General features: G+C 41.4%; 1 protein-coding gene across 1 annotated transcript in view; it reads left to right on the top strand.

The window, feature by feature from the left end:
• Positions 1 to 11245: 11245 nt before the first annotated feature.
• The window catches only part of SCAF11 (SR-related CTD associated factor 11), a 51344-nt gene continuing 37536 nt past the window's right edge, over positions 11246 to 25053 (top strand). Inside the window, 1 exon segment of the mRNA XM_030238020.2 lies at positions 11246 to 11441. The gene's annotated coding sequence lies outside the window, so the exon portion shown is untranslated.

Genomic DNA, 25053 nt, shown 5'->3' with positions numbered 1-25053 from the left:
CCAGAAGGGCTGCTGTAGGGAGGGAGATTGCAATGTGACATAAAAGTGGTGTCTCCACTGAGTCTGTGGTTTCTTTTCACCAGCTCAATTATGAGTCAGAACTGCCCAGCACCAGACTGCCCTCCTGCAGAGTGCCATGGTGCCACCTACAGCTTCTTCTGCCTGGCTGCTGGGAAACTCTATCAGAAGGGAGAAACTCCATATCTCCTTCAAATTGTGAGGTTAACTGATACTTAACAGGTCAATTAATTTTGAACTGATTTCATTGCAGTGAACAGAAGAGTTGTCTGAAAGGAGTTGCTGCTGTAATCCTCTTCTTTTTTTTTTTTTTTCCCTTGGAAATGCAGGATGCTACTGATCAGTTAAACCTCTCAGTCACAGCAGCAGTGTCCAAAGAAACAAGCGCAGCCTTAGTCATTGTAAATCATAGTAAGAGTCGTAGGCTGTGTTTTAGATCTTGATGAAATATGGTTTCTTGGTGGAAATTAGTCACGATATTCAACATCTAAAAAATTAAATTCTTCTCCTAATCTTTTGTTTCCATTGCAGCAGTTAGGTGTGTAGCCAGGATCCTGTGCTTGCTGGCACTCAATCTCACTCTTAAGCTTTGCTGAAAGGCTTGCTAAAACTCTTCCCTGTTGACAAACTACTGCCACAGGACATGCTCCCAGGAGCTGGGGGGAAGAAAGGGAGGGGGAGTATGTACAAGCTGGCTGACAGGAGTTTTCTTGTTGCCACATGCAAGGCCAGCAGTGCTCTCCAGGCCACCACAACACCAACCTCCCACATGAACTAATATTTTGATGTAGTGATAGGGATAATGGCATCAAGGGAACACTGAGTTTGCAGGGCTAGAAAATGTTCAACATATCTAACATTCTGGAGGGGTTGGCTGCTGGAGAGGGGCAGTCTCAGTGCTGAATCTCAATTTTGTTAAAAATGAACAAAATTTCATTTGCAGTGTCTTTACCACTTGTATCATAGACTTTAAAGGAGCTGGAAAAAAATTGGCAGGCAAAAATAAATACTCTTATATTATGTACTTAGAATGTCAGTGGGCAATGTACCTCAATACTTGAAAACACAAGGTTTGCCACAGATCACGTATAGACTCAGCCACAATTTTAATGCTGAATTGAGCAGGTCATTACTGACTCCCTTAGCAGTACAGTGTTATTAATAGCTACAAAATATATAATGTGCTCCCTCGGCAGAAATGTGGCTATTTTATTCACACTTTATAACACTTCCTTTTCACTAACCTGGGAAGATGGCGTTAATAGGATCTGCTTAGCTCTTTTGTAAATTTGGAAATCTATAGAACTATTCTATTTGATAGGTTTTGGTTTTTTATTTTCACACTTGCTGAAAAGCAGCTTGGTGGAAAAGGCCATGAGGGTCCCGACAGACACCCAGTTGAACATGAGCCAGCAAAGTGGCCTAGCTGCAAAGAAGGCAAGTGTTAGGCCAAGTATTGCCAGCAGGTTGAGGGATGTGATCCTTCACTGAGGAGAGGCCTCACTTGGAGTGCTGTGTCCAGTTCTGGGCTCCCCACTACAAGAGTGATATTGAGCTACTTGAGAGAGTCTAGCTAAGGACCACACAGACGATGAAGGGACTGGAACACCTCACATAGGAGGCTAGGCCAAGGGATCTAGGACTATCCAGCCTGGAGAAGAGGGAGCTCAAGGGGATCTCCTCAGAGTGTACAATCAGTGAGTACCTGCAGAGAAGGTGTAAGGAGGATGGAGCCAGGCTCTTTTAAATGGTGCCGAGAGACAGAATTCGTTACAACAGACACAACCTGAAACACAGCTGGTTCCTTCTGAATATCAGGGCACAGATTGCCCATGAAGGCTGTGGTCTCCATCTCTGGAATATTTAAAAGCCATCTAGACATGGTCCTGGGCAACTGGTTTTAAGTGGCCCTTCCTGAGCAAGGTGAGGTTGGACCAGATGATCTCTAGAGGTTCCTCCCAACCACAAGAACTCTGCAATTCTGAGAATTCTGTCTGATAAACAAATGGATACATAACCATTCTGTGTAGGCATATCACAAGGATATATCCAACGTAAAAAGAAGACACAGACAATGAAGGACAACATCTCCTAAGGAGTTGTGGGCAACGAGACAATTTACCTGCAGTCACTCCACCTAAACAGGTCTATGGTAACAGCAAGGTGTGGGGGGGGAAGAACATAATTAAGACGTTCTTTCCTTTAACAGCTGGCTAATTGGGTTTGATGGCTCAAATCCCTTCTGATTTCTGACATTATATGATAGTTACAACTTAGCCCCTTTTATTATCTGCTGGGTCTATTGAAGAGAATATGGCTTTTCCTTTCATACACCACTCCAAATTTTCTCTTCCACTTCTGTGTCCCATGAACCTTGCTTTGGTGATGGGTTCATACCATGGCAACCTCACTGTTCTGCCATGCAGACCTGAGAGCAGCAGGGACAGGGACCCACAGCATGCAGTGTGCCACACAGCTCTGGCACCAAAGACTGCAGCAGAGGGAGTATCAGAAGGTGGTCAAGTCACAGAATTATTATTGGGAAGGTTATTTTCCTATTTTTAGTTAGTATTTACAGATGTGAAAATGCTTTGAGTTTTGGCTAAGTTTTTCTTTCAGCATTTTAAATACAAAGGACAAGCTAACTTCAAGTGGAAAAAGCTTCACTGCAAAAAATCATGGCTTAAGGGATAAGGATATTTTTTAATGTAACTATAGAACAAAATAAATCAAAACAGCCTAGAAAAACCCCAGAGGATGGGATGATGAACCTAAGAAATAATTATATTTCTCCTAAATTTTATAACCTGTGGGTAGTCTCAGCAATTCAACAGAACTCTTCTCAGAGCATAAAACTAACACTCCTCTAGTTCTGCCTTGATGATGGCTGCATGAATGTGAGCACCATAACATTAACAACTCCTCCACCTAGCTGCCTTCTTCCATAATGTCATCCTGAGCAGCTGCAGACAAGCAGAGTCTTGTTAAATGTTATTTTGGGGTAAATGTCAGAAATAATTAATTTCAACATGATTTTGAACATACCGTTCTCAGAGTGTATTAAGTGGGGTATACTTTTAGTAGAGCAGATCCTTAGTTCTTCTTTTGGGTAAAAAGATTGTTTAGTATGCACTAAAAATACTCCAGTGGTATTGTACATGATTAAGGTATGTTCTTTTTAGTGGTGCCCTTATTAGCTAGTGTGCTATGAACAAATGTGTTTATTAGATGTGAAAAGCACTTTAGTTTGCATTGGACCATTAGCTAGCAACCTCTCGGCTGACTTCACTGGGTGATCAGCTGGGGATTACTGTCTAGGGACTCTAATAACATAGCCCAGTTTGGGTGCAGTAAATCACTAATTATGCTGTCAAGATAAAGTATTTGATAATAATACAAAACTAAACGATTGTTTGGAAAAGCTGATGGCAGTGGTCTTGGCAACTGACGTAATTCATATGAGCTATACAGCAAATAATCTGAAGCCTGAAATGATTTTTTAAATAGTTATGGTGAAGTTTTGTTCTTATTTTAGTCACTTGGATTACTGCCTATTATGCTTAGGATGTGACATTTTCTGAATGCATTTAAAGAAACACACTCAACTCTAAAAGTAATTAGTAGAAAAAACGGCCTGAAAGTCTTCCAAGAAGCTTCCCAGCCCCTGAGAGCTGCTGCCTCAGACCAATTCCTTTTTCTACCTGAGAGACACTGAATTGCATTTCTGTTTTCTGCCTTCTGCAAGGCAATCATCACAGGGAATCAGCTTGGCTGACTCAGACTCACTGAAAAGATGAAATTAACTATCTCAAAATCAAAACAATTAAGTAAAATAATTTTTTCTCATGACCGCCTCACCAAAACATTACCTAAAGTGAACATGGATTGTATTCTGCCCTCTCTGGGTACTTCATGACAAGCTTAATTGACTCAGGTGGAGGAATCAAAGAGGATATTTCCATCTCTGGTTAACTGCCTTTCCATTTTGCTCACGGTTACCACCTCACAACAGAGAGCAGAAACAATGCTTCAAACTGCATGGCAGAATATTGTAAAGAACCATCAGTTTGTGATTTATTTGTATTGTATGTGGTTGTTTTTTTTCAAAATGCAAACTGTTGGGAAAGGGACAGGTTAGGCAGGAGGGGAAAGTAATATCTCTTGTTATGAAAAGACATTTTCTGGAGACATTGTTCTGCATCATGTTCATTAACTCTTCTTGCACCACAACTTGATGGCATGGTAGGCTGGATTTCAGAGACTCCTGTTCATCCTGCTACTGCCACTGCTAAAACACAAAGTTATGGATACAGATTTCCTCAACAGGAGGAGTGGCAAGTGCAAGAAACTTTGAGAAGTTTGGTGTATGCAAAATCTCAAGGAAGGGCAAAGGACACCGCAGGAGTCAACATGCTGAACAACTAAGGAAGATGAAGATTTCAAAGCACCTTTGAACTGTAGTAGTTAATCAATACTTTAGAGAAAGTAAGTCTGTGCTGAAGATTCAGCATTTTAAATTAAATATAAGGAGCTCCTCTACAGTAGAACCAGCAAAGGCCAAAGAATGTTCTTAATTTCTAAAGGTTAAATAAGGAATTTCAGAAAAATCAATCTGTCCACATCTGTCATGTAAAAAAAAATCAACTAATGAACATTTTGCATCTGTTTAAAAAATAAAAATCTTTTATATATTCATATGAGTACAAAAATATTGATTCACATGAAACAAGGCTATTAGATTGCAGTATTATAATGTTCTCCAGTATAGTTCAAATTGCATAAACACTTGTCAGATAAGATGTTTTCATCCCTTGAGGTAAACAAACAAAAAAAAAAATAGGGAAGGAACACTGTTTTCTAAGTTTGTTTATGTCCCTGAGTGTTGAGACACAATAAAAAGCAGTTCTTCCTCTGTGGAATGCAGCTGCCTGGTGCTTGGTGGCTGGCTGGGGTTAAACCATGACACCAGTTAACTTCATTCCCTCTCATCCTCCTCTCGCTTTGTCATACATAGTCGCAGAGCAAAACCTTTTCATCCAATGAGTTCAAGCTCATGTGTGCCTTTAATTTGAATTTAAATTTGCTTTTATTTAGCTATCTCCTATTGTTCTTCTAAGATGAAGGGTGGTACTTACAGACAAGACTTTAAACAGTATTTATGTCAACCTGTTGTTACACCAAGTTTGAGAGAAACCAGTCAGCCTGTTCAGGGTGGTGAAGAGAAAGATTATGTAATATGGTTCAGCTTAAGCTCAATGGACTAAATTGGTTAGCCAGGTCATCGTCCCACAAATTAGAACAATTAATTTGGAACAAGGAAAGAATGGTGGCTATTTTTGCTAAGGAGTGCACTGTTGGATTTTTATTAGAAATTTTTAGGTATGTACATAGTTTTAAAAGCTCCGAGGATTTTTTGTCTTAAAACTGTGAACAAATGTGGTTGGTCACAGCACAGTACTAGGATGCAAAATGCTCTTGGGAACTCTTGGAACAATTAAAAATGGTGACAGGATAACACCCATCCCACTTCTTGCTGAGGAAACAATATGGCTATATATTATAAATTATGGCTAATTATCTCACATCCTGTTTCCTCAGAGCCCTAAACACAGGAAGCCTTTTCTTCTTCCAGATATTCAATATTGCTGTTAATAACATCTTTCATTTCTACAGTGGGATGTATTGCAGAGAATTCCAGTCTATCTCCATGGAGCACAGTCAAAGTGTGACCAACAACATGGCATAACAAGAGAAAAATTCCAGCCAAGACCATTACAAAATTCCTCTGATCCTGTACAAAAGGGTTGCTGCTACTCACAAAGAACTGAGAAAGTCTGATATCCCAAGGTTTTGTCCAAGATCTTCAGCTTCAGAACTAGAACATAGTTTATTTGAACAGGAAACTCCTGGGTACTGACATGTGGGTACTGAACATAGAAATCCTGTGAATCTGAAATGTGTGCTGTCAAATTTTATCTGATCTGATCCCATCCATCTTTTGAAACTCAGTTTTGTCAAAGATTAGGCCAACAGGGTCAATTGTATGTACTTTACTAAATGGCAAACACAGCCAGTTCTAATGTATACAGTAGAACCAGTAGCAACTGACCCCTACCTTTGAATGAATTAGAAGACCAAAAAAACCCACCAAAACCAAACCAATCAAACAACAAACAAACCAAAATATCAAGGGAGAGACTTGATAACTTTTGTTTCCAATGTGGTGGCTAGCATTTGGGACTCTTGGGTTTGTCCTGTGTAGGGCCAGGAGTTGGGCTTTGATGATATTTGTGGATCTCTTCCAACTCAGAATATTCTGTGATTTATTAAAAGGAATAGAAGAAAAAAGGAAACAGAAAAGTTGTTTATACTGTGACTGACTAGACTCTCAAAAAAGATTTTTTTTTAGGTCTTAGACCATACTTTTATATTACCTTTGGCTAAAAAGAAGTCTGAAATTCCTCACCAGTCTGTGTTTACTCATCCCACTTATTTTTATTTATAGACTATCACACTGTATTTCTAAACAATGAAACTTGCAAGTAAAGACATACTGCATGAAAATAAAAGACTAGTCTCTCAATCAAAGCTTTTAAAACAAGAAAAAATTAAAAGCTCTATCACTGAAATAATGTTCTCTGTGCAGCCAAGTATTTGAGGCATCTTGACAACGAAAATATGCACTCTGCTTACTTGGAGACATATATATAAATATATAGCAGAATTTCAAAATTAAGAATTCCCTAAAAAGAAATAAAAATGCCAGTACCAAAGACAGAGACTTCATAACACCATATTATTGGAACAATGAGCTAATCCACTTATTTTCAGTTAATTGGGGTTTTTTGCATAATATGTAAACACAAGACAAAGTTGAATTTCAAATTAAAAACAGTAAAAAACATTTATTGTTGGAAAGAGGGACAGACAGAGTCCTAAAAAAAGCCTCTCTGAAAAAATTATCAAGCTAACAATTTTTAATTATTTCAAAGTTAAGAAGAAGACAATGGCCAACACTAATTTTTCAAGAACAACTGCTGCCAAATCACTCTGCTTTCCTTTTATAGGAAAATATCAAGCCCCTTGGATAGGGCAGACAAAGAACTTACCATATATTTGATTTTAGTAGACTTTTCAATGTTGTTTAGCATAAAAGAGATTGAAAATTAATTAAAAATGGTAAAAGCAAGTAAAAATCTGTTTCAAAGAGAAAGGGGACAATCTGATACCAGCACTTATGGTGGACAGGTATAAATGAATGGGCTTCTGATACAGTAGGAAGGATCATAGATATGAATCAGTACAGCTTTTCAAAAGTATAACTTTTAAACTAGAAAAATAGCCTGCTTGAGGAAGGAGACTTTGGAAGGGGAGTCCACCACCAGAGATCTTCAAGAATAGACTGAGTGAAGGAGCACCATATACATGACTGACCCTGCATGGGGCAGAGAGGGTGAATGAGCTCTCAAGGTGAATAAACTCTGAGTCCACCTTTTTTATGCCATTTGCATATATCTACATTCTTTAAAAGCTCAAAATCCAAGAGCCAAATAGATGACTCATTTATTACTTAAATGAGCATCTGAAATCGGACAGCAGAAGTATTATATCATCAATAGTTCTTCTGTTCCCTGGGTATAGCATATTTCAGTGGTTTAACTGATGAATCCCAACAGTGTCACAGCAGGAAGAACAATCCACTATGCTAAAGTTTTTTCACCTCCTCTCTTCCAGAGACAGAATGTAGTACTGGAGTCTTCAAGACCCCAGAAATACCATTTCAGACTCATCACATTAAAAAAAAAAAAAAAAAAAAAAAGTCATTTACCTGTAATAATGTCATACCTTTGCCTTCACTGCAAAGTTATGTTAATGGCAAATAGTGTAGGATGACAAAGAATACTTCCAAGTTAAGAATTTAAATTCACAGCACAAATAAGCAGCTGTCTCCATCTTCCCCTCTGTGCTCTATGACAATTCTAGTTTCTGCTCACCTGGATAACTACCATTTTGTCCTCCAGGTGTCCCATGCTTAACTCATCCCTACTTTCATCAAGCACCACCTCCCCTCCTTTGCTCTACCATACTGTGGTCAAAATCTCTTTGTCAGTTCTGCCACCATCTCCCCCTCTACCTCACCCTAATACGTCTCTTATTTCCAGTGTCACATTTCCTGTTGCTCCCCTCTCCAAATGACCACGTCCTCACTCACACTGCTCTCCCTGCATGTGTTCCAGTTTTTCTCTGGCATACCTGGCTTCTGATCATACTCAGAGTTGTGGCATGAATACGGCTTTGCGTGTGCTTCCACACCATGCTGGCATCCTGAGAGAAACATAAGTTGGTGAGAGGCTCTGCTTCAGGGAAGTTTCCAGCTCTCATGGATACTGGGAAACTCTGAAAATGTGAGCAGACTAAATCTCCCAAACAAAACACAGGGCAGGCACAAAGGGCCTCCAAAGTACCACTAAAAATTGTGAGTCTCCTACAGCCTGAAGTTTATTCATAGTCTTTCAGCAGAACATTCTGGATCTAACTGGAAAATGAAGAAACAGCCCTACTCATACCTACCTAGAAAAGACAATAGGCAATAGTATCTGCCTCTACTAGCCCTATCCTTCCCCTGCAAAGAATTTATTGGTGTGGTGTCTACCTTGACTAAGGATAACCTCTGCCATCAGTCACTTGAAGAAGCTGAAGACTACAGAACACATTAAACCAGACTAAAGACATTATGTTTTTGCCACGGTAAAGCATGAAAACATAATTATCAAATGTCAAAAAAATCACAAGATTGGCTCCCAGATATTTCGATTTTGAATTTAAGATTCTTCCTTTCAGCAAACCTGGCTGGTGCTGACAACTCATCCACTAATTGAATTTCTGTGACCATTCCCATCAGCTTTGTACCAGCTAACACTTCTTTCTTGCCATCTTCATCTCAATTCCTAATGATATTTCAGCTCTTCCTTCAGGTTAAATCATCCTCCTGCCTTGATTTTTGAGAAAAATACTAATGGTTGCATGAATGACCAATAAATTTAGGAAAGTGCCTATATCACAGGGTTTGCTGAGATTAGTAAATCAGAGTTCATGACCCTCTTTTTCTATACCCCTGTATAAAACAGGAACTCCCCACTCCCCCTTTCAGCAGGCATAGAGCTCACAGAAGGAGTGACATCTCAGACTCAACTTTGGCAGATCTGGCCAACTGCTCATCCTTGACAGACTGCTTCTGGGAACAGACATCCAACTGGCCAGGACTGTCCTTCAGCCCTGATTGGACTGGAAACCTCTTCAGGCGGGAACTTCATGTACACATAGGAAAATAAAAGACATATTTGCCAGAACTGGCAGGAGGGAAGTCACAGATGTCCGTCACACCCACCCCCCATGATAAACAGTGTACAGAACACATCCATCCCAAAAGGGGAGTGAGAGAGGGCCGGAGCCGCCTGACTGTTACTACGTATCTTGAAGTTGTGTGAGTAGCCATAAAAGCCAGTGCTGGGAGTGATGTGAGACAGACAAGCAGAGGATCAAATGAAAGTACAGACAGCACATCAGAGGTGATGAGTGTTTCTCTTTGCATTCCTCTCTCACACAGATATTTCTCTTCTGCTCGCTTGGCTCTTCTGTGAAACATGATCTTTGTAGCGTGAGTGGGTGACAGCAACATCTTCATGACTTGTGGCGGAAACAGTGAATTCCAAGCTCTCTCTGCACCTGCGAGTCCCAAGTGACTTGGTTAACATTTTAATTAAAAGATTCAACAGTAACAAAGAGTAACATACAGCAGCTGTGTATAGTATGCCCTCCTTGCAACAAAACCTGACCCCTGTGATTGGCTAGGCAAACGCACTGCTGGTTTGCTGCGGTGGTTCTCCCTTCCTAATTGTTTCAGTGTCTAGTTCTAGGGCCATTCAATATCTCAGTGTAGTCAAAACACAGCCCTTGTGTTTGTAACAAATCTTTCTTTAATGCTAATTTTCCTAACACCTTATTCCTTTATTTATATAATCCCATTGAAGAATTGAGGAATTTATTAACCTTCATCACTTTAAAGTCAGACTTACCTTAAACATTTAATCTCCATTCCTGAATCTATGTTTTCCAAACTATGGGAGTAGCCTTACTTTTTATTACATTTCCCTGAAGCCTTCCAATGAACAGTCTTTTCCTTCCTTCCTGTCACTCTTACATTCTGTCCCACAGCCTGCTCTTACTTAATTCAAGTTCTTCTGATATGATACTAAATTAATACTCTCTTAGTAATCATGGCAATTAATAAGGTCTCATAAACTCTTGATAAACTGACGCTGACACATTTAGTCTATTGAGGCCGTGACTTCATTCTGAACGCAAGGAGACGCTAAACCCAGCCTGCGTATTTGGGGGAGCTGCTTCCCCTTCCTGTCCTTTGTTGCGGCAGCAGGTGCGTTGCCCTGGGGCTTCAGCTGAGGGCTCCCCACGGCTCTTCCCAGCTCCCCGCTGCCTCGGAGCCTGAGCTCCGCTGCTCTGGAGCCTCCGGCAGCCTCAGAGCCCGGCGGTGCTGTGATGCAGCTGTAATGGGGCCAGCTCACAGAAGCGGCAGCTGCACCGAACTGCTTTCCTGTCTGCCATAATCAGGACGTACGCCACCAGGGCAAACTGCTTTGAAAATAAGTGGCTGGAAATGTACAAGGGTTAGACGTCCCTGTGTCCGTGGGCCCGCAGGCCGCAGCCAGCACGAACCACGGCTGACTGCGCGGCGCCTTGGGCCCCGCAGGAACCGCTTCCACTCCCTGCAGGGCTGGACCCACGCTGCCCCGCCACACCCTCCTGTGGTCACAGTACTTCGCCCAGTGTGCCTAATGGAGTTAAAGTGCTACTATTACTACTGCTAACAAAATTAATTAAAGTAAAAAAACGTTTGGCACTCGGGACCCCCCCCCCCGCGTCGCGGACAGATGACGTCACCAGCCGCGCACCCCATGCATCGGCCGCGCCCGGCCGCCGTGTCGCCACCAGAGGGCGCCCGCGGCGCGAGGCCCCGCCCCGCCTCGGCCCCGCCCCCCGCCTCATTGGCGCCCGGCCGGGGCGGGGCCGCCGGATCACGTGCCCTGCCCCCGCCCTCCCCGCCAGGCGGTGCTGGAGGACCTATCCCATAATGCTCCCTGGGGGCGGTACGGGGCGGGCTGGAGGTGTCTCTCCCTGGGCCGCCGGGGCGCCGCCTCTGCCGGAGCTCAGCAGCGCCCCCGCCCGGGCCCCGCCGGCGCTGCCGCCGTGCTCCCCTGGCCACGCGCGGACATGTGGCGGCGCGGCGGGCGCTGAGCGCGCGGGGCCCCGCGAGCCCCGGCAGCCCCGAGGCGGCGGAGGCGGCACACCCGGACTCGCCGCTCCCTGCGGGGCACAGACCGCGCCAGGGAGCGTCGGGGCGCCAGGTGAGCACCGGCGGTTGGTGCCCGCCGCCTCCCTCGGGAATTTCTGCGCGGCGGGGGGAAGTGCTCGGGGCCGCGGGCCGGGGCCGGGCGCTGGCGGGCCAGGAGGGGAGGGCAGGCTGGAGGCGTTGCAGTCCCGCTTCGGCCGGGGCCTTCGCCCCCGCGCGGAGCCCGCCGGGCCGGGGCGCTCCCGCCGCTCCGTCGGGCTGGGGCGGAGTTTGCTGCCGGCTCCGACCGCGTTTTCCCCTCTTCCCTCCCCTCCCACCCCACCTCGCCGCCCGCGTCGTGGCGCCGAGCGGGAGCCCGGCCCGGCCCGGTGCTGGCGCTCGGTCGCCGCAGAGAGACGCGGGTCCGGCTCCCGTGCCCGCCGGCCCCCCTGGGGCGAGAGGGGAAACAAAGCGGGGCGGCCGGGGCGATCCGCCGGCCCGCTCCGTGCCGAAAGCTTTGGAGAAGCCGCACCGGGAGGAGCCCCAGCCCTGCCCGCTGACCCGTGAGCGGGGCTGAACAAAGATACGGCCCGCGGAGCACCGCCGTCCCTCTGCTCCTGGTGGGGTGGGCGCACGACTGGGCACCTGGAGCCGTGAACAGCGGTGGCTTTTGCCACCGGAGGAGCGGCTCCTGGGACCTTAGAGTTGTGGAGGAAGTTGCACGGAGTGGCTCAGCTGAAAGCCCGGCTCTGCTTTTGTGCTGCTGTGGGATCACGACTTAGACATCAGCAAAGTTGCGCAGGGGGAGCGCTGGAGCCTGGAAGCAGTTTACCGAGCCAGTGAGATAATCTCCAGTTCTTGTATTTTATAGTACATGGTGTCCTAGTTTCTTTTTTTTTTTTCCCTTTGGTGAGTATCAAAGAATATTATTAGCCTGAGCCCAAAATGTAACTAATTTTTGACTGTCCATCTCCACATTTATAACTTCAAAACAAAGCAGTATTGTCAGGACTAAAATTTGTCCCCGCCCTCTCACGATGTTTTGCTCTTAGACTACTAATTAAGTTTAAATTCTTAGGGAGAACGAGATAACAGAGAGAAAGGCCGGGTAGTTACCGTGTGTTTAGTATCAGTAACTAGGTGCTGTTGGCAAAGAGTCATTTATTTAAAATGTCGAGAGACAGTTAAAGCTGTGCCCATCTAAGTAATTATTATATGATGGATTGGAATGTCCGTGATTATTGAACGGCTATTTTAAGTTTGGAATTTTATAGCTTCGGTAACCTTAAAGGGAAATCTAGCTAACTGAGTGTCCAGTGTTAAGTTTGTAGATCACTGATGTGTTGGGGGCTTTTGATTTTCTTTGCAGTGGGTCATAGTTTTGAGCATAATCTGACTTAAATTTTACTAAGTAGGTATTCAGACTCATACACATGGGAGAGTCATTTTGTTATGGTTTCATTTGCTCTTAGCAGAAATAAGTAGTAGGCTTCTTAAATTAAATGAAAGAGTGACAAAAAATTTGCTGTTGTTTGGATGATTATAAGTGATAATCCATGTCTCTTCTTTTTAAACTGGAAAAGCTGTATTTAGAAGCTCACAGTATTAAAAGAAAACGGATAGCATCCTCTTCAGTGGCATGGAAGATACTTGGAAATGATCCCAAGTACTTTTTCAAGTGTTTCCTTTAACATTTCTAGGAATACAGTGTTTGATTTTGTGATTTCATGAGATAAGATGAGACATATTGGAGGTTGGGAGGCTGTTTAGGCTTTTATTCAGAATATTGCATCTTTTTAAGCTTTATTTTCAGCAGTTTACATTTGCTGATGTGTCAACTTTCAGAGTGACAAGTTACAGAAATAAAAAGTACTTTTTTTTTTCCACGTTTCACTGACCTTAAAGTCTGTTTTGGAATGAGCTGAGCAGGTAACAGCTTTGTGTCTGTGTGAGGAAATCTCTGTTTCCCAAATGGTCATGGAAGTGAATTTTTTTTACCTTCTTGAATAGCAGTAATCCCGGGTTGACTAGTTTTGAGCTCATATTCAGATTGTCTTTGGAAGCAACTTTCCAAAGTTGCATGGTATATGGTGAGTGTTTTGGCCGTGATTTTATGGTTCTCCATCACATGTGAAGGTTGAGTTTGTTGCATCTATGAAGATTGTCGAGTTTGAGCCAATAAGCAGTCGTAAGTTTATCTTGTTCTCCAGTTAGTCAGCTATTGCCTTGGAAACATCTAGATGATGAAGAGCTTTTCTGTGCTCTCAGCTGGCTGTAGTGTGATGCGGTTGTTGCATGGCTTCTAGCTCCTGGTTTTATAAAACTTGCAGACGGTTCTGCCCATCCTACATGATTGCTCTTCTCAGGTTACATACGTCTATTGGGTTTTGGTTTTGTCCTGGTACAGGCTTTCTTTGCGGAATCTTCTCAGTCTTCCACTGTCCTGAGTACTAAAAAACCTGTGCAAAAATTTTAAGTTACTTAAGTTGGCTTTATGTAGTAATTAAAGGGTAATTTGTCTTTCAAATAAAGAGGTATTTAAACATACTTTATATTAATAGGGGTAAAAAAAACACTGCTGGTAAAAGTTTGCAGGGCTGACTTGCCATACCTACAGCAAAATTCTTGAAGCCTGTCTTTCTGTCAGTCCACTGTTCAGTGTTCAGATTTTCTTTGCCAACAGTCTAAGGTGAGGGACAAAAATTGTCTTTCTAGTTAATACCTATAAAAACATGCAGAACAATTCCTCATGATGGCTAAACTGACTATTCAGTGCTGTCAAGCATTGTTATCAGTTTTTCTGAATGAATTTTTAAATGCTTATGGTTAATCTGCTAAACCCTTTAAGGCTGAAATAGATTTAGAAAAAATTGACATTGTCCAGTTTTTCTGCCTTTTTTTAAATTACAGGTTGGAGATCCAGTATTAGGCATCCTCTCTACTCATCAATGCCAGATATCTTTAAGTGCACATGCTTTTGAGTGCTTCAAAACAAGGGCTAGTTCATCGCTTTTCAGCAGCGTGGACAAATTTTGTTTCATCTGTATGTGCTAGTCCACCTTGCCGTGAAAGGCAGTGAGCTTGATTGGAGAGGGTCTGTGTGCAGTGATATTGTATCTTCCCTCCTTGTTTAATCTCTTTTCACCCATATCCTGCTGGTGAGGATATGGACACAATTTGCAAGAAAGTTGCTTAATTTTGATACACTGAACCAATTGATTCTCTTGTGTAGCAACATATCTACAGTCGTGAAGTAGCAAATGGAGGGATCTAGCTGGGAGAAGGAAGGTGAGTGTATCTCTGTCTTTCTGTTCCCTAAAGCTGCAGCTCTGCTGTCTCAAACAGCTGTGTTTGAGAGGTTTGTCACCTCTGCATCTGGCTGTGGTGAAGCACCAAAGGCATGATGAGGGTGATGCCTTGGAAGGGCTCTCGAAGGTTGAATGCACATAATCTGTATGTGTCCCACACCACATCCAGCAAGTAGTTTTTCTCTATTGGGAGCTTTAAAAAAACCAACCAACCAACCGTGTTGCTTTAATGCAGCCTGGCTTTTAGTGGGGGCAGAGGAAGCCACAGAGGCTGCTTCTGAGACAGAAGCTCCTTGAAACTTCTGCTGTGTCCAGCAGAGCCAATCCCTGAAGACTCTGACGATGGACATATTGGCTGGCCTAATTAGAAGTTGGTAATGCCTCTGTGATGACATATTTAAGAAAAAGAAGAGCCATGCGAGGCAGCTGCTGGGGCCATGCTGCTGGAGGCCATCCTGGCACAAGTGGCCACACAGCCAGGACCATACAGCCAGGGGGGAGCGCCCATGCGGCCGGGGCTGTCTGGGCATGGTCTGCAGTGAACTGTGCTTGCTTGGCCGCTTTTAACCAGCCATGCTGCAGGCAGAAGGGCAGGAGCGGCGGCAGCAGCTTCTCCTTTTTGGTGCCCCGCATGAAAAGAGGCACTGAATGGAACCAGCGGCTGGTGCTGCCTGTGCAGTGCTGGAGGGGACCACATGGCTGACAGGGGCACGATGAGCAATCCCCTGATGCGGAGCCCAGATGGGATCGACCTTTTAGCGCTAAAAAACCCTGTAAGAACTTTTGAATTGATAGAACTTGAGAGTAAACAGACCTACAAATAACAATTCTCTCCTGAGTCAGAGAAAAGGAAAAGGTGAAGACACGTGAGGAGAACACAATGGAGACACTAAGGTCCGTGAAAGAAGGGAGTAGTTGGAGGAGGTGCTCCGGACATTGGAGCTGAGATTTTTCTACAAGTGGTGAGGACTATAGTACAACAAACTGTTTCCCTGTAATTCATTAGGTGCATGGGGGGATGTAGAGGTCCACTTGCAGCCCATGGGAAAAGGTGCTCGTGCTGGAGCAAGTAGATGCTGAAAGGCTGTAATCCTGTGGGGAACTTGAACAGAGAGAGGAGACCCTTGCTTCCAGAGATAGAGAAAGGACCCTTGCTTCCAAAGTAGAGCAGCTCATCCTCAAAAGATTACCCCCCATGAACTAATGACCCACAAAAAACAGTTGTGGGAAAACTATTTGCCTGTGGGAGGAACTCGCATTGCAACAGTTCAAGCAGGACTACTACTCGTGAAAATGAAAACCATGCTAGAAAAGTTCACAGAGATCTGTCTCCTGTGAGGAGGACCCCATGGCACAGCAGAAAAAAACAAAATTCCTTTCCATAATCAAACTGAAGATTTTAAAAAAAAATAACAAACTGACTAAAGGCTCCCATGTTTTGACTCTGTGCTGTTGGTGAGAAGGAAGGAAGGGCTGGAGGGAGGAAAAAGGTGTTCTAGGGGTTTATCTTAGTTCTCAATATTATCTTTTAATTCTGTTAATAAATTTTCTTTACACTGTTTAAGCCTGTTTTGCCCTTTAGTGTTTTCTCCTAATCCTTATCTCAACCTATGAGCTCTTCAGTTTTTCTTTCTCCTTACTCTTTTTAACTATAGCAGAAGAGAATGAGTGTATAGTTTTTGTGGGTGCTTGGCATTTAGCCAGTGTCAAATCATGACACTAAAAAAAAAAAAAAAAATAGAAAAGAGGAAGCTGCATCTTCTTGAAAGATTTAACTTTCCTATGTCCTTTTATTGCAGTGCATGAAGTTTCCTAAAGACTTGCAGTTGGAGAAACAAATCCACTATAACTAAGTGTGGAAGTTGTTACTTGTAAGCTTGGGAAGTTGTTAATTGACTTCACAAAGGACGATCAAAATACTGCATTTAATTTATTCAGGAAACAAATACATATACACACACACCTGTGTAGGCATTGTACACCTATGGTTTATATTTGTGTATGTTTTCCTAAGCTGAGTATTTTCACCTATTTATTTTTTATTAGCAAGTTATGCTGTCTCAACAAATTTATTTTGATGAAACAGTAGTGTTGTTCTTTCTTTTTTTTTTCCTCTGTGAGAATGCAGAATTGGAATTTGAACTCAGAAATATTCTGCCATAGCAAAAATGAAAAAGTAACATTTTAATTTTATGGTTCTGTGATTGGTGGTATTTCTTCTAAACTTACAAAGATTTTCTTAACTTTACAAAGATTTTGCATGTGCATATATTAAAAAATATATATAGATGTGTGTGTGTGTGTGAGAATAAAAGAATATGTAGAGAGAACTGGGATATAGAAATGTTTTTCAGTAGCTGTTTTCTAAGGCCTAATAAATTGCAGCATCTGATCACTTTTTCTAAAAGACACTAATAATGTCTCTCTTAGTGCATTTTTTAGTTTAAGGATTGGTGAGCTCACTTTAAAATGCAATGGTTAGGAGGGGAAATATTGCAAACCATGATCTGCCTTTGCAGGTACTATTTATGAGTAAACTTGAGTGATGCATTTAGTGGTATTTGAAACATTTTCCAGCTAGTACAAAATTGCTTGGAAATGTCAATTGAGTTAACCCTTGTTGTCTCTGGCTTGCTACCTTGCTTTTGCTAGACCACCAACAGTAATAAAGAATGTGAAATTCCATGTGATCAGTGTCTGATAGAAGTCTTCATCTTTGTCCGTATCTTTAGATAGCAACACAGGCCAAAACTGGAGCAGTGAAAACTTGTGCTTTTCTTGCTATGCCACAGGAGAGATGGAGACACTTACAAGAAAATGAGTTGAACTGATATTGAAAATCTGGATGTTAAGGTAGAATCTGAAGGTGGGCATGTGGTCTTAATTGGCCTGCTCGCTATTCAGAGTGAATAACTTGAGCAGTTCTGGACATAGGAGGGGCAATGAAATTCTCCTATGCTTTCCATATAGCTACTGAATAAGCACTTTCTATATGCAGTTTTGCTTTTTCTAAATGTTCTTAGTTTATCAGTTGTTAGGTAAGAGGTAGTGACCATTGTGGCTAGATGGGTGTAACAAAAAGTAATTGGAAGTCCTATGAAATAGCTGGAGAAAATCAGTCTGGTCAGGCTACCTTGAGCTCATTGAGGTTTTGGTTTAGAGAAGTTACAAATAAAGATACCTATAACAGTGAAAGTAAAATATATTCTTCTCTCTAAAGCTATGCAGTTGTGATTTTTAAGATGTAATTTCATTAGCCTAAGCAAGAAAGGTACCTTATGCAAGTCTTGGATAAGTTAGTGGGTTCCAGTGGTTATTTTGTGGTTCTTATTCTGGCAAGAAACTTTGAATGACAGTGGACTTCCTGATTGTGGGGAGCTTCTAGTGCTGTTGATATGGAAAACTTAAGTTCTTTTTGCAATGGCATAGAATAACAATTATAACAAAGCCTATGTTGGTCACTTAAGAATTCACAGTAAAGTACTGTTGTGTTGTAGATAATTTCTTGATTCCATATATATGGTGAAGCCAAAAAGGTGATTAGCATGACTATCTATTAGACTCACTTCACAAATTGGAAGCAAAGGAAGGAAAGGTGATGGAGTTTGAGTTGTATTTTCCAGCTCAGATCTGAGGTTGCCATCTTGCATTACAAGTTTGTGTTACATTGCTGTTCATGTTAAGAAGGACCTTTTCTTACAAACCTGTCTTCTGTTCCTGCCTGGGATTTTCTAACTTTATTTTAGCTGTCTTGAAAGTTATTGCTGAGTTAGGGCTGTGAAAACAAAATAACAGTAATTGAAACTGCTTACTCCCTATCTGTCTACTACTTCTGAAACGGCATTCAATGCATTGTTATTCTACAGATATTGTAGGAAATTTTGTACAAAATACAATTGTGCTTAAAATTATTATAGTAGTCATAAATCCTTCACAAGCTCTCTTTTTCCACAAATACAGCATTTCTTTTTGTTCAGGTTTTGTAAGAGGTTAGTGTAGGTCTTTGACCTGAGCTTATGAAATGCTGTTATTCAAAGCAAGAAGGAGCTCGAGGACTGTAAATTTGACACCATGGCTTTCATCTAGTGTGGTTTTTTTTAAAGTGTATGCCTCAGAGAGGCAACATGTGCTTTTAAATGGGTATGTTATTTCCTCTCTTTTGTTTGTTTTTAACTCAGTGTCTGTATATTTTACTTGTAATTTGAATTTTTTTTCAGAAATGCAATTTTTTTAATCATGAAGATGTCATAAACATGACAGACACAAGTACAAAACCTTGATTTGATGTTTCATTTGAAAGAACGGCATGCTTTTAATAGAGGACTCAAGTTCAGGGTATTTTTATCAAGGCTGTGTCTATCGTTCTATGCAATCTTCTGTCGTCCTTTATTTTTCCCATGTAAATTAAACCATAAAGTTATAGGAAAGCCTGTGCATTACATACATTTTGTTAAGAGAATGTCCTTCATTTTGCAGGGCTTCAACATGCAGAAGCTAAAAAATAGGAGTAGTGTGGTTTAGGTAAAAGAAAAAATAGTGGTAGTCTGTAGTTGGACAGTTGCATTCTGTTTCTTCCTTTGCTGCATTTGTCTTTTTTCTCTACAGCTCAAGATGCTCCTCTAATCACATACCACCCTAATTCTGTTGCCCCATTACATTTTGCATCTTAAATATGCTTCTTGCTGCTGCCCCTGAGCTTTTCATTTGCGCTCAGTCTTACTCCATCAGTTTTGTCCATCATTTTTCCTTCCCCTGTTAAAAAGTCTTTTTCTCTGCTTCTGTCTTTGCAAGGTCTCCTGGTTCAGCTCCTGCATCCCTGATGTTTGAGGCTGGTTATTTGGGTATGATTAGGATGGTATTAAGAAAAATAAGGATGGTCTTTTTAGTTTCTTTAGCATCAGGGAGATGATTGCAACAAGTCCTGCTGTGTTGCCATAGCAGTGGCTGAAGTATGCTCATTCATCTTGTGGGAATGTTGTATGTGCCGTGTAGCAGTGGGATAGGAACTTAAAATTATTTGTGTATGCTAAGCACAGATCAAGTTTATGGGGGGGAAGAATTAAATGCAATGACTAGCAAAGACTTATTGACTAAATGCAAACTTTTTTTTTCCCCCAGATCTGTGACATGGCTGTATTTGGAAGGGTTACTTGTATGGAAAGCATGTTCTTACTCTCTCTGACCCACTGCCAAATATCTGCACTTTGGTGGAAAGCATGAAAATACTAGTGCTTCCAAGTGGCTAGAAAAAAATACTTTAAAAAAAACAACCCTGTTCTTGGAAATGGCAGAGCCATTTTTGCTGACTTTGGTGTGTAATGCTATCCCTTCCAGCTGCAAAAGTGTGCATGTGACTAAGGAGCCTGAACAGCAGAAGGCAAGGTCCTGAGTTTAAGCTGATTTGATTTAGTTGCTTGAACCAGGTGCACTTTGAAAATAGTACCTAATGCCTAATGAGTTCCTGTTATTTGTAAATTTCAATTTCACCCAGTTTAGTTACAGACTACTTAGAAGAAACACCAAAGTGCTGAATTCTAGATTTGGTGAGAACATGTTATGTACACTATTTTGTCTTTCTTTTTTTTTTTTTTTGTACTATGGTAATTACTACAGTATTTGAGTGTTTTGTTGTCAGGATATGAAATGATGTGACTTAGCCAGTGGTGAACACATGTTCTTCCTACAGTGGTGGTTGTGGTGTAGTGCTTCTTCTGTTGAGAGTCTTATCATACACGTGCATGCACAGGAGAGACAGCAGCACAGTGCATATTGCCTTCTGTTCAAAATACTGGCTTGGAAAGAAAAATAAGGTGGGCTTTTAATTTCTGTGAATACATATTTCATCACCTTGTATCAGTCTTTAGAAGGTTTTATTCATCCTGTCTTCTGTATAAATGAAGCTGTTTTTTTCCCAAGGCACTTAACTACAGCTCCAATGAATGTTTCCTCCTTATGGCTATTATGAGCCCAGCTGTGCACTTCTGTAAAGATTAAGTCTGGAACTGACTTACAGAATTCAGAACATCTTTGGGAAGAAGTGTTATCAGTGCAGACTTACTGAGGAGTTACCCTGCAAGATTACCTTAGTTTAGCACGTAGGGAAACTGCATAGCTTTGCCCTTGCTATTTTTTGCATTGTCAAGAGCTGACAGAGGCTTGAGTAACACAATTTGTCTTCTAGCAAAGTGGGAAAGGGTTTTCTCACAGACTTGAGAAGTGTCACCAAAGAGCCAGCTGGGACACAAGCCTGATTTTGTATTACAGGTTAGATTGATCAGTTGAGAGTGTATACTTTGAATCAAATGAAGCTGCACTGTGACAACTAACTCCCCTAAGTTTTTGTTTTTATTCTGTTCCTTGCTGACTGGCAAGTTTAGCTTTATCTAGTTTTTTTGTCTGCAAATTAAGTTTACCTAAACATGGGGCCGTCTTGGTTGTCAGTGGTCACCCTGAGACACAGTGTTAGTATAGAGGTGCCAAATAACTGTACTTTGACATGTAATGTCACATGGTCTTATGAGCTAACCTCACTGCTGCTGCCAAATACTGAAAATCTTGTGGGATAGTTGATGTACATTGACTTGTGTACTTCAGCAGATTTCTCCACAGTTTATTATCACCTTTAAAATGAGATCAGGAGAGATCCTAAACTTCTGCTATCCATGCTACCTTTTTACACTGTCCAATAAACAGAAGTGTTTTACTTGCAAAACTCTAGTTCACTCTGATTTGTAGCAGCGCTTCAACACCCAGGATTCTGTAAAAGACATGGTGTCCTCCACAGTTAAAGAATATTCTCAAATATGTGAGGTCTTATTAAATGGCATTTTTCTTACTACTTATATTTTTTGCTTAAGTCTGGCAGCTACTCTTTTATTAAACTTCATTGAGGAGCGCTGCCCATTCCACTGATTTAACAAGATCACTGATTTAACAAGATCTGTACTGCAGGTTTTTGAGACCGTTTATAAGCATTATATATAGGAAGGAGATTACCTTGTGTGTGTGTGGTTTTGTTTGTGTGTCCACTATAAGGTTCTTTCTTAAGATTCTTGATTTTCTGGATTGTCAGACAGGGTACTGAGGGATAGTCACTGCAAATGAGTCACTGCAGCAGTTCTCAAGCACATTTTGTTGGAGTTGTGCCTGCCTTCCCTGTTTAGGAGGCAGTTTATGGTGTTGTCCTGTCCAGTGCTGACTGGACATGAGTGTGTGTTTGCAGCTGTTATTCGTGTTGTTATTGTTGATTTGGCCACAAAAATGAAAGCATTGATTCTAGCAAGGACTTAGCTGTAGCCACAGCATTTGTAATTGAGGTGTACATGTCAGTATCTTGCGGCTAGATTGTGGAAAATCTGAGGATAATATCCACTGTGGTGCTTTGGGTGGAGTGCCTTTTTTGGGTTTTTTTGTGTAGGGAGGGAGAAGAGCAACAGAGAGCAGTGTACTGTTTAGTATGGTATAGTTCTAGCCATTTTACTGTTTAGTATGGTGTATTTCTAGCCTTTTGGCTATGGTGGTTTTCTTCTGTGACTTTACCTTGCATTTTCATGGACCTGGCAGCTGATCTAGCTAGGTATTGCTGTGTCCTTGAAGGGACTTTGACAACAAAGTCTAAGTTTTTTTGCACCTTACCGCTGCCAAAAGGGGCAATGCCTTTTCATGTCTTCCCTCCCTCATTCTGTCGCTTGCAATATCTTTGGACCCCTATGGCTCTTAGTGAGTCTGCTCACCATCACTCATGGTGAGAAACTTAGCTGCTTCTTTGGGTGGCTGCAAGCTGTCAGCTCTCTTGGGTAATTGCATCCTTAGAGGGTCTGGAAAGTCTTTAAATCAGCAGTATCTCCTTGCCTGAATAGCAGTGATTCTTTCCAAGACACTGGATCTACATGAATAGGCTTAAACCACCTATAGAAAAAGATTTCTCTCTTTATTCCCCAAGGCATAGCACTGGTCTTTCTTTCTCCTCATCTTTGTTGGTTCTATTGGATTTGATTTGGGAATGCAGACAAGGTGCAATTTGAGCTTACAAAGAGAAAAGATCCTCTTTAAAAGCCTGCTTTTGAGTGCCACCATAGGTTCTATTCTCACTAATGTGCTGGACCAAGAGATTTTACTGCACAAAGGAGAAAATCCAGGATAAGTGCTTCCAGATTCTCAATGTAGCCCTCATTTATTGAAGGGCAAATAGTATTACTCAATTGTCACTTGAAGCAAGTCTACCTTCCAGGCTCTTCTGACAAATCAGATGTTTTTCCAAATAAAAAATAAAACAACTGTGAGGGTTCTTGATGTACTTAGACAAATACTCAGTAATGTGGTTTTGTTCCTATTCCTTTTTTTTTTTTTTTTGGTGTATGTGTTGTGTTAGATGCAGTGATACAAGTAGGTCAAAAGCTTTTCAAATGTTCAACTGCCATTGGAAATTATAAGTATTTTCTCAGCCCATCTCTTAGACAGCATAAAAGTTCTGGCAAAATGTTTAAAATTTTTCATCAGCAGCTGGATGTGTTCCCAGTAATGGTCCAGAGATTAGGATGAGCCCGTATAAGGAACTTCAGAGGAGGATACATGTTCTGTCATTAACTACTAAAACTACAATAACAAAAACCACCACCAACAAAAATCTGGTTTTGTGAATGTGACTAGTTGTTGGGGTTTGTTTTCTTTAAAAACATATTTGCTGACGGAGTGGCTTAAACATCTTTCCCAGGTTTCTTAATGACCATGAAAATGAATAGGGAGAAACAGAGTCCTTCCTATTACTGCCCAAAAATTTGATGGGACTGAAGGGTGTTATTTTTGTTTATTAAGCAAATAAATTCTGTGTTCTTAATATATGTCTGTTGTTTCATAATTGAAACTGATTGTTTCTTGAGTTATTAAAAAATCAAAACACAACTAAGTCCCCCAAATCCTTTTTAAAGTAAAATATTTTTAATAGAAACAGAACAGTCTAAGTAAATGCTACACTGAGTATTAGTGCAACATGTATCTAAAAAGCTGAAAGTTTGATTACAAATGTTTCTTGAGTTAAATCTGTTGCAGAAATGAGTAAGGTATCTTGGACATCATTTTGCACTTTCTCACTGCAGACTTCTTTGCATGTGTCCTTGATTTCCATCCCCCTTTCCAGCTGAACTGGAGTACTTCTGTGTAGATAAGTCTCTAGACTGTTAGAGTGTTGGAGGAAGAGTGTATTTAGTTGTTGCATTATATTCACAGGGTATAAAGAATGCTTGTAAAGACTTTGTCTTGTAGTTAGGCAAAAAGGAGGCATGTGCTAATTTCATGTGTCACTTATAACTAGGCTTCTGTAATTTTTTTAATCTAATGCTTTTTCTATGTCTATTTAAGGTTATAATATAATAGATACATTAAGAAATTAAGAAGCATGACTTTGAACAGACCAAGTCTTTTCTTTCCATATGCACAATGAGTCAGTGTTGAAATATATCTGTGTTTTTAGGTTGTGAGTTGTATGAAGTAGCTTGTGTGAATCACAGTTGTACTTTTGTGATATAGGAAATAGTTTAATGTGTGCATGGCACTTAGTCTGCTTTATGGAGTTGTTTAAATTCTTTATGAAGCTGAGTTCCTCAGATGGAGAGGGACAAATCTGTTACCACAATCTACAGTCAAGTCTCTTTAAGCACATTTGTTGGCAGATGCATTTCATGAAAACAAGAGCAGGAATTTCATATCTTTGGAAGAATAGCCTGGGAACTTAAACATTTAATTATTTTGAGGGAGCAGGGAAAGGAGGTAGTGTTTCTGATCACTGTTCTCAATTTAATATACTAGTACACCTTTGTCTTTATGTCAAATATGAAATAAAGTAAGATTAAGTAATTCCATTGAGAATGTACAAGCACCATAAAAAATATCATCTTGACTGTAATGTTATGCTGTCCTTAGTCCTTCTTAGGAAGGATTATCTAGAGTTTGGAGAGGGGTGTGATTTGGTGGGGTTTTTTTGTTGGGTTTTTGTTGGGGTTTTTTTTTGAGTGGGGGGCAGCACAGAATCACACAGAATCACTAGGTTGGAAGAGACATTCAAGACCATCACGTCCAACCCATGCACTAGCACCTCAACTAAACCATGGCACCGAGTGCCACATCCAGTCTTTGTTTAAACACATCCAGGGATGGTGACTCCACCACCTCCCCAGGCAGGCCATTCCAGTACTTTACAACTCTTTCCTTAAAAAACTTCTTCCTAATATCCAACCTGTATTTCTCTCCATGCAGCTTGAGACTGTGTCCTCTGGTTCTGTCACTTGCTGTCTGGAGAAAGAGACCAACCCCCAGCTGACTACAGCCACCATCAGGGAGTTGTAGAGAGTGATAAGGTCACCTGAGTCTCCTTTTTTCCAGGCT

This window comes from Serinus canaria, chromosome 1A (genome assembly GCF_022539315.1).
Source record: "Serinus canaria isolate serCan28SL12 chromosome 1A, serCan2020, whole genome shotgun sequence".
NCBI lineage: Eukaryota > Metazoa > Chordata > Aves > Passeriformes > Fringillidae > Serinus > Serinus canaria.
The sequence above is the reverse complement of the archived record's forward strand: the minus strand, read 5'-3'. Positions and strand labels throughout refer to the sequence as shown.